The sequence below is a fragment of the Rhinoraja longicauda genome, chromosome 4, assembly GCF_053455715.1.
Source record: "Rhinoraja longicauda isolate Sanriku21f chromosome 4, sRhiLon1.1, whole genome shotgun sequence".
Taxonomy (NCBI): Eukaryota; Metazoa; Chordata; class Chondrichthyes; order Rajiformes; family Arhynchobatidae; genus Rhinoraja; species Rhinoraja longicauda.
The window spans coordinates 2,613,145-2,625,917 of NC_135956.1; the positions used below are offsets into that span (position 1 = coordinate 2,613,145).

The window sequence follows — 12,773 nt, forward strand, 5'->3', positions numbered from 1 at the left end:
GGCTGCTTTATGCTGTTGAACACAGCATTAATCGCAAAGTACCCATTCAGTAGTGCAGTGCATGAAGCATGGCTTCATTCAATAAAATTGATTCTAAAGGGAATTTCACAGTCCTACAGCATCGAAATGGGCCTTTTGGCCCACCTCACCCATGCCAACCCAGCTCGAGTTTGATCCCTATCGCACTGAACCTTTTCCTATCCATTTAAGATGTCTTTTAAATGTTGTTATTCTGCCTGCCTCAATCACATCCACCGGTAACTTGTTCAATCTAAGCACCACCTTCTGCTCTCTGCGGAAACAACGTAGTTTATAATAGCTGATAGCGTTTTTGGTCTCAAATTGGTTGCAGAATCTACAAGGTGAATGAAGTGAGCCATTGTCTGATTTGCAAAGGAGGGGTCTGTTATCGTGTATTAGCGGATAGTGCACAGATGGGCAGTCCTTCACTGTGCCCAGCTACAAATGAACATCTGGATTTCGTATTGCTTCCATGTGTGAAAATGAGATCAGACCAAATAATGAGCGGAATCAATCAGTCTGCAGAGCCTGAGCAAAGTGAAATGGTTCTGATTTGTGAGACAACCTAAATTGGCAGAACCTTCCAAGAATTTGACAGCATTTGACTAAATTTAGTTGCTGTTTGTCCCTTGACTCTTCATTAATTTGAAACCTCCTCCCTTTGCACATTTTCTTTAATATGCCTGCAACAGCAACACATTTATCAAATTGCCCTTTCTTGCAGACTATAATTGTGTTAGACAAACAGCCGAGCTCATGGCCTACTTACGTTTGCACAGGAAGACATGACTTCTTTGTTCCATGCAGCTTTTCCTGAGCTTGGCTTGGAATAATTTCATTGAAGAGACCTTTTTTTTTCTGGCTGGGCCCACTTGTACAGATGCTGACTGACAAAAGAGAAGCGGATTTCATTGTGAAGATTCCTGTGGCTGTAAACAGTAGCTCTGAGTAATTGCATGTTCAGAGGGCATGAGCTGATAAGTTGCTGGAATTTGACAGCTTTGTGATCGGCTTCAGTGGAAATGGCTTGAAACCTAGCATGCTGAGTTGTGTTGAATTTGTACATTTTCAAATCAACTTGCAAATTGATTCCAATTTTCCCCCTTCATGCCCCATTTAAAGCAGACATTGTTTCTGAGAAGTGCATTGATTCCACATTGCGGACATTAAAATCCTACTGCCCAGATATACTAACACACAGTGTGACGTGTATGTGTGCTACACACAAAAAGTGTCTTGGACAAAACATTTGAGAAAGGAAACTTGGAAACTGTTTGAAAAGAAATTCGGAAAAGAAAACTGAAAAGTTGTCTTGAATTACAAAGTGTCGTGATTTTCCTCATGGTTGCTCCCTGTGCCTGAGTTGCGAACATGTAGAGGTGGTCAAATGTGCCCAGCGCCATGCATAATGACTGGATGCCACTTCCATGAACTTGACGATATGTGTGCTTGGTTTATGGATGGCATGGACTGCTCACACAGAAAAGCAACTCTTAACACTGGGTTTGCATGTCTCCTGTTTGGTACTGGGACCCTCTTCAGGGTATGCTGCTTTTAAGTGAGTCCCCACCTGTTGTGGTGGTACGTATATCAGACACGCGTCGACCAAAGTGTACCACCCTGCTTGCCACCACTGACCCCAGTCTGACTGTGACCCTTGATTAGGGGTGCCAACTGTAGCACTCCCAAATACGGTCACCGCCCCGCGCCCCATGTGACCTCACCCAGCCAGCGGCCACGTGCTCCCGCTCCACCTGCGGCCGCCCGGGTTGCTAGTCAACCTCCGTTAGGCGGTGCCCGGGCCTCCGGGCCTGCACTGTCCAGAAGGTAGGCACAGATTTTAACCAGCATCTGCAGTTTTTTTTCTACTACACTGCCCAGGCCTACACTGTCTGGGCCTCCAGCCTCTGGGCCTACAGCGCTCCCCGGGCCTAATACGGGACAAGGGCGGTCCCGTATGGGATAAATCAATTTAGCCCAAAATACGGGATGTCCCGGCTAATACGGGACAGTTGGCAACCCTACCCTTGATCCTTCCCTGCTTGCTACTCCCTCCCAATGATACTGCCCTCCCTACTGATGCCCTGATTCTCCCGCCATCTGAATTGTCTACAAATTGTAGGCTAGAACCATTTCCTTTCTCCACACTGCCGTGGTGGGGCAGGTGCAGGAAAGACTTTCCAATGCAGTAAAGATGGAAGCTGATCCTGTAGCATGCGATTCAGTGAGCCTGGTATGCTCTACAACTTTACAACAGCAGGGCAGTTAGTTGATCTACCACATGTTAACTTAATGCACCATTCTAGGCCGACATCTCCCGGACTTTATTCCATGATTCGCTGTTGCCGTGCAGATCATTAGCATGCACGTTGGCATCAGGAGGAACAGCAGTTATCAAGGATTCGCTGCTCAACCATTAATAGACTGTAAACCGTGAGTGTTTACAGCGAATTGTTCAATCACTGTCTCCCAATCAGGAGCAAACCCAGAGAAAATGGTTGGCATTTGCAAAAGCCGTGATAACTGGGCTCTAGTGATTCTTCTGATTCAGTCACTTAACCACCTCCTGCTGCACCTTCAGTATCCTGCAGCCAGCCAGCCGATCTCAGTCTTCCCTCTGCAAACTTGGGTCTTGCTTTCTTTAAGGATCCTTAAAAGCCAACTCTTTGCGGTGAAGAAATACAGACTCCTTTGACGTGTCATGAGAAATTTCATTACATTAAAGGTACTATAAAGCAAGGTGTTGTTGCATCTTTGTTATTTATTCTTCAGGGATATTTATGTGAGTTTCAAAACGATCTTAATCTTTTTATCGCTTGTTTTAGGTGAACTTGCTGTTCAGAATTGACTGCCAATATGATACATTTTTTGTTTCGCGTCATCATGTTTCTGCACTGATTAGTGCAGTTTGTTGTGTTTCTAATTCCCTTTGATGTTATCTCGTCCTCATGTGAAGCTGGTGACCCTCGTTGGGGTACAGTACTCTAGGTGCTGGCAATGCTTCTGGACCACGATCAAATGAGCATTCTTTGAAGCTGGACAATGGGCCTGGGATTGTATTTGATGTAGAGGAGGCACCATGCCAAGTCTGATCCTGTTAGGCGGCAAAATTAATGCGTGTTACTGGGAGGGTTCTCTTGATAGAGATCTTTTTCTTTCCTTCTTCTCAGCCCACGGGCACCAAGGTTAATCATGCCAACTCGACCCGTTAAAGTTCGCTTCTTCTTAAAACGGAAAAAACACAATGGGTTAGGTAGACACAAAATGCTGGTGTAACTCAACGGGTCAGGCAGCATCTCAGGAGTGAAGAAGGGTCTCGACCCGAAACGTCACCCATTCCTTCTCTCCTGAGATGCTGCCTGACTCGCTGAGTTACACCATCATTTTGTGTCTACCTTCGATTTGAACCAGCATCTGCAGTTATTTTCCTACATATAATGGGTTAGATAGACCAACACAAGCTTTACTACATCAGCCAGCGAGCGTGTCGGGGGTACATGAGTCAAGTAAGTAACAAGCACTTGACTCACCCGAGCTGTCACTCCAGAGAACAAAGACTGGACCAGATGTTTTATACTGTATAGATCACAAAGACACATTCCTATGGGCATTGGTCCTGGTCCCAAAATGCTGTAGTCAGTTAGCACCTTCCCGACAAGTCCCTTATCAGTTAGCACCTTCCTGACAAGTCTCTTAAAAGATTGTCTCTCTTATCAGTTAGCACTACTGTGTAGATCGAAGAGTAATAAGTTGATAGCCAGGTACATCAAGTGAAGAACAGGGAAGACACATTCCTAAAGGCATTAGTCCTGGTCACAATATGCTGTAGTCAGTTAGCACCTTCCCACTAGAGAAAGCCTGCTAAAGGAGAAAAAAAAACACAAAAGCATTTAACCCTTTCAGACCAGCCCAGCACAGCGCTGCTGGCCTGATGAGCTTGGAATCATATCTTTGCACGCTATTTGTGGGTAGACTTTTAATGGTTTAGTAGAAGTGCACACTGCCAAATAGTGTTGTTAGGACGGATTTTGGGTCGTTAGTGGCAAAAAGAATTAGACTATCGTGTTCAGCCTCCAGCTCCACACACACACATTGAATGCATTTGTTTAATTGGAAAGTATCCCACCAGGATCCCATTGACTTACAAATTCGAAGGAGAAAATGGAGTTGGATTGGATACACCCTCAGAAAACCTGCCACAAACATCAGCCGGCAAGCCCTGAAATGGAACCCCCAATGAGAAAGGAAAAGAGGTGGCCCCAGGAACAGCTGGAGAAGAGGTGTCCAGGCAGAAATGTCTGGGAGTGGCTCAACTGGGGAGATCTCGAAAGAACCGCCAACAACCGAGTGAGGTGGAGGACATTTGTCAATGGCCTATGCTCCCTAGAGGAGCCAAGGGCCTTAAGAAGTAAGAAGAAGGTCCCTTTTAATAAGGAATGTGAACCCCTCCTGTCGCAAAGGTGGGTGCAAGGCCGAGAAACATAGAAAAATAGGTGCAGGAGGAGGCCATTCGACCCTTCCAGCCAGCACCGCCATTCAATATGATCATGGCTGATCATCTAAAATCAGTGCCCCGTTCCTGCTTTTCCCCATATCCCTTGATCCCTTTAGCCCAAAGGGCTAAATCTAACTCTCTCTTGAAAACATCCAGTGAATTGGCCTCCACTGCCTTCTGTAGCAAAGAATTCCACAGTGTCCACTTCTTGTCCAAGGTACTACTTTTGAGATTTTTACATTTCTATACATTCTTTTATGTATCGACTATGTACCTGCGAACTGTTATGTGTAGATCATCACTAAAGCATTATATAACCTGCAGCACAAGTCTAATGAATGGGTTATAATGCTAAGCTAGCTGCTGAGTTGAGCATTGCATTTTGATGTCTGTTCCCTCCACTTAGTGGGTGAGGTGGGTGGGTGGGGGGGGGGAATGAAGTGGGGCGCATGATGGGGAAGAGGAATTAGAGAATGAAGGAAATATGTTTCACACAAAAGGTTGGCAGTCCCAATTGTGGACTGACTTAGTATTTCACAGTTTCGGGTGAAGTTAGAAACAAAAACATGGAAATTCTCCATCGCCATATGGTGAGCCAGGAATATTTTGCTTGCAGGCTTGACTGGCAAATTCAGTCATGGCTGTGATCCTTGGGCATGCTGATCCAGTTCTACGCAAGGCTTTCAGGAAAAAGTGGGTCGACTGGGCTTGTATTCACTGGAATCTAGATGGATGAGAGGGGATCTGATAGAAACATATAAAATTCTTAAAGAATTGGACAGGCTAGATGTAGTAAAAATGTTCTCCATGTTGGGGGAATCCAGAACCAGGGGATCACAGTTTAAGAATAAGGGGTAGGCCGTTTAAGACTGAGATGAGGAAAACTTTTTCACCCAGATAGTTGTGAATCTGTGGAATTCTCTGCCACAGAAGGCAGTGGAGGCCAATTCACTGGATGTTTTCAAGAGAGAGTTGGATATAGCTCTTGGGGCTAACAGAATCAAGGGACATGGGGAAGAAGCAGGAATGGGGTACTGATTTTGGATGATCAGCCATGATCACATTGAATGGCGATGCAGGCTCAAAGGGCCGAATGGCCTACTCCTTTACCTATTTTCTATGTTTCCATGTTTTCCTTTCCTCATTCTTCCCTGGTCAGCCCCGAAGAAAAATGAGCAAAAGCCAGATTGGAGAAAAGCCCAAGGTGACAGAAGGTCTGAGGATCGAAGTTCAAGGTTCAAGGTTCAAGATTCAACATTCAATTTAATTGTCACATGTACCAATTAAGGTACAGCAGTGAAATTTGGGTTGGCAGTTCAGTTCAGTTTAGTTTATTGTCACGTGTACCGAGGTACAGCAAAAAGTTTTTGCTGCGTGCTGTCCAGTCAGTGGAAAGACAATGCGTGATTACAATCAAGTCATTTACAGTGTATCTTTAGGAGCAGAGAGTGTGGAGCGAATGTAATATGTGATTCTAGATCTGCTCCTGTGGCTAGCATGCAAATAGTCGCCTGACTTGGGCGCCATCTTGGAAGCTGACAGTGGTGTGTCGTGCTTTGGCGCAGGTCACAGGCTGCGGACTGGTAACCAGGTGTCAGAGTCGATAGTGTGAGGTTAGTGGTCTTGTTCGGTTGGGTGGAGGATATGATGTCAGGTGGCTGGGACCAGAGGAGGAATGAGTGATTGAAACCTGGCATCAGAAACTCGGCAGGTCGTCAACTGTGGGCGGCACGGTGGCGCAGCGGTAGAGTTGCCGCCTTACAGCGCCAGAGACCCTGGTTCCATCCCGACTACGGGTGCTGTCTGTACGGAGTTTGTACGTTCTCCCCGTGACCTACGTGGGCTTTCTCCGAGATCTTCGGTTTCCTCCCACACTCCAAAGACGTACAGGTTTATAGGTTAATGGGCTTGGTGTAAGTGTAAAAAAATGTGCCTAGTGTGTGTAGGATAGTGTTAGTATGCGGGGACCCGGTGGGCTGAAGGGCCATTTTCTGCGCTGTATCTCTAAACTAAACTAAACTAAACTGGATTGATTAACTGTTAGTTTATTGTCATATGGGCTTGGTACAGTGATATTCTTTGTTTTGCATACAATGCATAAGTATACAAAGAGTCATCATGTATTGGGCACCGACAAAATACTAAAAGTATTCAATGTAGTCCCAATGGCCCCTCTTCCTTGTCCCCGCCCCACGCTGGGTTCCATCTTTGATCTTGGCAGAACCCCACGCTGGGTCCCATCTTTGATCTTGGCAGCACCCCTGCCGAATCCCTCTTGGATCCTGGCGGCTGGGTCCCTTCTTTGATCTTGACAGGGCCCCAAGCCGGGTCGCATCATGGATCTTGGTGGCGCCCCACGCTGCATCACTCTTGGACCTTTGTGGCCCCCATGCCGGGTCCCATCTTGGAACTTGGCGGTGCCCCATGCCAGGTCCCATCATTGATCTTGGCGGAGCCCTACGCTACGTCCCTCTCGGATCTTGGCGGCGTCCCACGCCGGGTCCCATCTTTGATCTTGGCGGCGCCCCACGCCAGGTCCCATCTTTGATCTTGGCGGCACCCCATGCCGGGTCCCATCTTTGATCTTGGCGGCGCCCCACGCCGGGTCCCATCTTTGATCTTGGCGGCACCCCATGCCGGGTCCCATCTTTGATCTTGGCGGCGCCCCACGCCGGGTCCCATCTTTGATCTTGGCGGAGTCCCACGCTGGGTCCCGTCTTGGATCTTGGGGCGAGTCGTCGACCGACCTCCGGCACTCACACGGCTCATCCCATCGCCGGCCGATCGACCACCGACCGGCACTCCTGCGGGCGATGGCTGTGATGGGACCGTGGAGAGTGTTAGTCATGGGGGAGGATGAGGGGGAATGACGCAGGTCAGGAAATGTGAAGGAGCCCTAATTTACTTAGGTAGCCCGATCCATACTGGGGCCTGCTCACGGTGGCAGGCTTCAACTTGCAGGTTGTGCGTTGCAGTGAAAAGCTAACAGATCCAAGTACATCCACAGGCAAGCGCACTTCAGAAAATACTGGACCTGATTTCACCTGGTGTGCGCTACATGTGCTTGCATGGGGACTGATTGACATCAATATTTGCCTGTCTGGCATCAGTATTTGCCTGTCTGACATGGAAAATGGTTGGTTCAAGTAGTGCCCAGAATGCAGCAAGTTAGTTGCCTGGGACACCGACATATTCAAGAGTAGGAAGGAACTGCAGATGCTGCTTCATATCGCCAATGGACATAAAATATGTGTGTATACTTAGCAAGGGATATGGGGAGAAGGCTGGCACAGGTTACTGATTGTGGATGATCAGTCATGATCACAATGAATGGCGGTGCTGGCTCGAAGGGCCAAATGGCCTCCGCCTGCACCTATTTTCTATGTTTTCTATGTTTCTGAAATGCTGGAGTAACTCAGCGGGAAAGACATCATCTCTGGAGAGAAGGAATTTGGTGACGTTTCGGATCGAGACCCGTCTTCAGACGGTCTGATGAAGGGTCTCGACCAGAAACGTCAGCCATTCCTTCTCTCCAGAGATGCTGCCTGTCCCACTGAGTTACTCCAGCATTTTGTGTCTATCTCGGTAATCAAGTTGCATTCTAACTGATAAACCTGACGCAGCAGAGCCTATTTTCTCATAGAGTTACCACTGTTTATACTTGCGGGTATTAATAAGAGTTTTTGTTAAAGTTATTCCCTGATTCAGCCCCAGACAACTTCTCATCATGCCTAGTTCCCTGCTTCTGGAGCTGGCAGCTGATCCAAGGCAGGGAAATGGCAGGGAACTGGAAGGGAGACACATAGTCTCCTCCTTGGTGACTCAATTGGAATTAGTCTGACTGTTCCCACCACCCTCCCTCCTTGCCTCGCCTCTAGTGGGAAACCTTTTCCAAGCGGAAGTACAGCCTCAGAATCCCAGACATTTTAAGATTCACTGTTATTTTCATGACTATTGGTGGTGTCCATACTTTAGCTACTTGAAATAATAGTTTAGTTTAGTTCAGAGATACAGCGCGGAAACAGGCCCTTTCGGTCCACCGGGTCCACACCGACCCAGCGATCCCCGCACATTAACACTATCATGTACCCTTCTAGGGGTAATTTTTACATTTACCAAGCCAATTAACCTCCATACCTGTACGACTTTGGAGTGTGGGAGGAAACCGAAGATCTCAGAGAAAACCCACGCAGGTCACGGGGAGAACGTACAAACTCCGTACAGACGGCGCCCGTAGTCAGGATGGAACCCGGGTCTCCGGCGCTGCATTCGCTGTAAGGCGGCCACTCTATCGCTGCGCTGCCGTGCTTCCCACTTACACGTGCTCAGAACACTTACATTAGCCTGGGAAAAGATCAAAATTTGAAGTACGGTTTCTACTGAATGTGCATCGCTTTTGCACCATCGTAAAGTCGAAATATCGTAAGTAGAAGCATCGTAAGTCGAGGAGCATCTGTATTATTTCCAGCTGAATTTCATTAGGAATATCCGACTCTGCGATGAAGCCGGGTGATTTGTGCCACTTCAGATTCCAAGTTGGAGAAGGTGTGGTCGGGATGTTCTTGTGTGGGGCCCACTGCCCATTGCCCACTCTTCTCTTCAGTGGGGCCTGATGCTTGATCTCGCCAGTGCAGGCAGTGGTCCCCGACAGCTTAGGCCCCGACAGCTTAGGCCCCGACACTGCAGGCCCCGACAGTTTAGGCCCCGACAGTTTAGGTCCTGACACTCTAGGTTTCCGAAATTTTAACTCCGGCCCCTCTAGGCCCGGAGGCCTGGGCGCCACCTGACAGAGGTTGCATAGCAACCCGCCTCCCGGCCCGGGCAGCCGTCATTGGTGGAGCTAGCTGGGCGGTCACGTGGAGCGCGGGGCGGTGACATCACCTTGTCCCGTATTTGGGAGTGAGATAGTTGGCACCCCTACTCTGGGCGCTGTGAGGCAGCTGCTCTACCAGCAGCAGCAACTGTGCCGCCATTGCCCTTGCCCATTCCTTCTACTCCACTACTCCCCAGGCACTGCTCAGGCACCTCAATGCTCTGCTTCACCAGCCTAAACTGTCGGGGCCTAAACTGTCGGGGCCTAAACTGTCGGGGCCTAAACTGTCGGGGCCTAAACTGTCGGGGCCTAAACAGTCGGGGCCTAAACTGTCGGGGCCTAAACTGTCGGGGCCTAAGCTGTCGGGGCTTAAGCTGTCGGGGCTTAAGCTGTCGGGGCCTAAACTGTCGGGGCCTAAACTGTCGGGGCCTAAACTGTTGGGGCCTAAACTGTCGGGGCCTAAACTGTCGGGACCTGCAGTGTTGTCCCAGCTAATATGGGACAGTTGGCAAGCCTAGCTCAGAGACCCCTGTTCAATCCTGACCACAGGTGCTGTCTATGTGGAGTTTGCACCTGTGACCAAATTAGTTCTCTCCAAGTGCTCCACATTCCACAACATGCCAAAGACATGCATGTTTGTAGGTTAAATGGCCTCTGTACATTAGCACTGATTGGGGCGTGTTGGGAGTGCTTGTGAACGTGGGATAACACAGAGTTGGTGTGAATGGGTGATCGTTGGTAAACGTGTGCTGAAAGACCACTCTCCATGCTGTTCCTTATAATCAATAACAAGCCCTGACCACAAAACCTACTGTCTATCAAAGCTGTAAACGCGTTTGTTAATCTTTCTAATTCACAGATTAATAACGTTATACCGCACATAACTCATTGCCACAGAAGGCTGTAGAGGCCGTCAATGAATATTTTTAAGGAAGAGATTGACAGATTCTCAGTGCGGGTGTCAGGGGTTATGGGGAGAAGGCAGGAGAATGGGGTGAGGAGGAGGAGAGATAGATCAGCCACGATTGAATGGCGGAGTAGACTTGATGGGCCGAATGGCCTAATTCTACTGCTTGAACTTATGAACTTATGAATAGAAGTATTCAGAATCCTATCATTTAAAATCCTACCATTGCAAAATGAAAACATTTTAATAAAGATTAAAAAGTTAGTCACATGTTTCAAAAAGAAATAGTCAATTCGTCATTTAAGACAGTTAAATTATTTGATACACTAATAAAACAACAATTAAAGAGAAATAACATCTTCTGGCTTTTTCCAGCAGTCTGTCTCTGCAATAAAATTTAAAGGGCTAGCAGGTTTCGTGTCAGCTCCAATCCAGGATCTGAGAGCACATTTCCCAATATAAATGCTGGGAATTCTCAGCAATGTTGTGTTTCACCATTGGACATCACAGGGAGTCCAGCAGAAGGCACAGCTGGGAAATGGCCAGTGGAACTCCGCCAACAACTTGTGGACTTCTGTGTTGGTGGAACTGCTCGACAAGCCTCGGAAAATCCAGACTTTAAGTCAAGTTAAGAGCTGCCGTACGCGTCAGGAGCAGAACAATGGCATTCTCACTTGTGGCAGCGTTAGTTTCATTTATTGTCACATGCACCGAGGTACAGTGAAAAGCCTTTGCTGCGTGCTAACTTTACAGGCTTGTTAACGCAACACAACAAATAAAACTCGCAATAATGAATAATACAATAAATTTATCAGTTATAATCAATCGAAGGTATTTATTCACAAAATGCTGGAGTAACTCAGCAGGTCAGGCAGCATCTCGGGAGAGAAGGAATGGGCGATGTTTCGGGTCGAGACCCTTCTTCAGACTGAAGAAGGGTCTCGACCCGAAACGTCACCCATTCCTTCTCTCCTGAGATGCTGCCTGACCTGCTGAGTTATTCCAGCATTTTGTGAATAAATACCTTCGATTTGTACCAGCATCTGCAGTTATTTTCTTATACTAGTTATAATCAATCGGTAACCAGACTATAATAGTGTATCTTATGATGGAGAAGGTGGACACAAAATGCTGGAGTAACTCAGCGGGTCAGGCATCTTTTCTTTTTCTGCCACTTTATTAATATTTATAAGTAGGCTTTTAACAATCGAGTTTAGGAGCACTCCAAAGACGTACAGGTATGTAGGTTAATTGGCTGGGCAAATGTAAAAAAATGTCCCTAGTGTGTGTAGGATAGTGTTAATGTGCGGGGATCGCTGGGCGGCGCGGAACCGGTGGGCCGAAGGGCCTATTTCCGCGCTGTATCTCTAAATCTAAAATGTAAAATGTAAAATCTAAAATATAAATCTAAAGATGTTCTGAAAGTGTAGCCATTGATTATGAAAAATAGAATGTTTCAATTCCACATGTTGAATTTCTGACATCCAGACATTTGAATTGAGTTTAGGGTTTCTGATTTGACTCGAAACTCCATTTTAAGTCAAAGCATCTTACAGGGTAAGAGAAAGCTAGCTCGAAGCAGTGGAATTAGCTGGCAGCAGTGGACGTTCACTTTGCAGAGTTCTGACCAAACCCAGCACAAAAAGCATTGGTGCAAAATGACACACAATTTCCAAGGAGTTTTATTTGAAAATAATTCGGTGGGCTGATACTTAGGGGGGGGATCAAAATTTGAGTTTTGCTACAAATTGTCTAGCAATCCTACAAGTGCAGGCTGGTCTTGATCTCACTAACAATGAACAGGTAGCTGTAAGAATGCTTAGCAAAACGTTTTGAAGATTTCTTCTTTTTGTTCTCTATAACTGCTTTCTTTGGAAGACTGCCCTTGGAATGTAGAATTGAAAGGTCATGTAAAAAGCACTCCGTTGCCCTGGAATGTGTGCATTAGCCTTAGATTATTTCCTATTACCAGATTATCAGTGTGACCATTGGCTCACAAAAGGTTTTCGGAGTACGCTGCTTTGCAACCAGCTCAAACCGTGGGAGAGAAGTACTGCAATAGTTTGAAAAAAGAGTTAGCTGTGGTTGCTATGGTTACTGCTGTTGGAAGAAGTATTGTAAATCGAGGCACTCTTGACTGAGGTGCCACAGTATGGGTCAAGGCTTTGTGCATGAATCTGTATTGTAACTCTTGTCAGAGCTCAACCAAAAAAACTGCTTTACTTGGAGGAAAATTAAATAACCTATAAAACAAAGTGCTAACCGTTCTCAAAATTGTATTAGCCATGACTGGTAATGAAACGGATTTGAAAGCAAGATTGGTTTGTCGGGGGGGGGGGGGGGGGGGGAAGAAATAAACACTACGTGATGATTCAACACCTCTGATTAAGTAAACGGGCAGTCCATTTCCGTTTAAAAGCCTTGCTGAAAGACAACCTTACTAATGACCAACTCTTGATTCTGCCCTCATTTTGTCTTCACGGCTTGCAGCTGACAAAGGTGGCTGAAACCTCACCCAAGGTGCCATTCCTCCCTTC

At 46.9% G+C, this 12,773-nt stretch overlaps 1 protein-coding gene across 3 annotated transcripts in view; it reads left to right on the plus strand.

The window, feature by feature from the left end:
• The window catches only part of trps1 (trichorhinophalangeal syndrome I), a 260,068-nt gene that overhangs the window by 97,324 nt on the left and 149,971 nt on the right, over positions 1–12,773 (plus strand). The gene's annotated exons all lie outside the window — the stretch shown is intronic.